Source organism: Meleagris gallopavo, chromosome 3 (genome assembly GCF_000146605.3).
Source record: "Meleagris gallopavo isolate NT-WF06-2002-E0010 breed Aviagen turkey brand Nicholas breeding stock chromosome 3, Turkey_5.1, whole genome shotgun sequence".
In the NCBI taxonomy this organism is placed as follows: Eukaryota; Metazoa; Chordata; class Aves; order Galliformes; family Phasianidae; genus Meleagris; species Meleagris gallopavo.
Genome location: NC_015013.2, coordinates 45,655,385 through 45,656,644, shown reverse-complemented (window position 1 = coordinate 45,656,644; position 1,260 = coordinate 45,655,385).

Below are 1,260 nucleotides of genomic sequence, written 5' to 3'. Positions count from 1 at the left end.
GTAGAACAGCTGAGGTTATAGGCAGTACCTGACCATATTCCTAACACAATATGATAACAATTTGATGGGAAACACTTTACACCAAAAAGAGTCTTTTTCAGGAGAGTCCTACAACATAAGAAACATGTGCCAAACTGAGTGAGATCTGGGGCATAGAGCCAGTTGCTGATGCTCTAACTTCCTCTTGGTCTCAATGGTTTTGTTTAATCAGAACCAAATTTAAGCGTAAGCTGTGAAAGATTTGATTTTTATGCAGGAATATTTATTTTTTCACTCCAAAACAGCTGGAGAAGAAGACAAAACATAAAAATACAAAGACAAGTAGAATGCAACAGTTTAGGTGAATCCAGGGAAATCAATCTAAGCTTTACATAAATGCATTGGCAAGAATGCACTCCATCCTAGAACTAAGGGCATGACTAATGGTAGAAATGCATGTTCTATCCTTCAATATTACAGCTATTACTAATTAAGTAAAGTAGAATTTTGGTTCACAATTTCCCATGGTTACTAAGAGGTGTTTTATTATTCTGATCTTTGCTTTGGAGAGAACAGGTTTTTCTCTCTTCTACATAGTAAGAGGAAAACAGTATATATTAAAAAAATACATTTTTCAAGCCATCTTGTAGAAGTTTCAAATTTCTCACTATGAAAACAAACCGAGCAAGATCTTAGATCTTGGAAATAAGGGTCAGAGACTTTTGAGGTTTTCCCACTCTTAATATTATTTAATTTCACAAATGCTTGGCAGTATAAGATTTTGAGAAGTGGTCAGATTGATTTTTCTATGTTTATCTACTTTTGCACTGTGCCAGCTAGCCCATGAAATAGTAATGAGGTTGTTCCAGTGTAATAAGAAATTGCACTTTTCTAGTAATTCCAAGTCAGATGAGAATGTTTGACACTTTTTTTCAGTTGAATTGAATCAAGTTGCTGTAGCTTTTAACTTGTAATGCCTATCCCATCTTGAATTGCTTCAATTGCTTTAAGTTACCTCAGAAAACAGAAAGTGTACTGATGGTACTTCTGTAGATGAAACTGTTCCTTGTGGGAACAGTGTCCAGGTTGTGGACATTTGGAATTAAGTGCTGGACCTTTACAGAAGATGGAATCCTGGCCCCACAAAGCTAAAGAGAAATCTCTTCTTGAATGCAGTATGATCAAACTTTCTCCCTGTCCTCCAGATTTTCCAGAGAAGAATGTAATATATAGTAACACATTTGACAAGTTCTCAGGGCAAAGTCCCTGAAGTTACTTCTG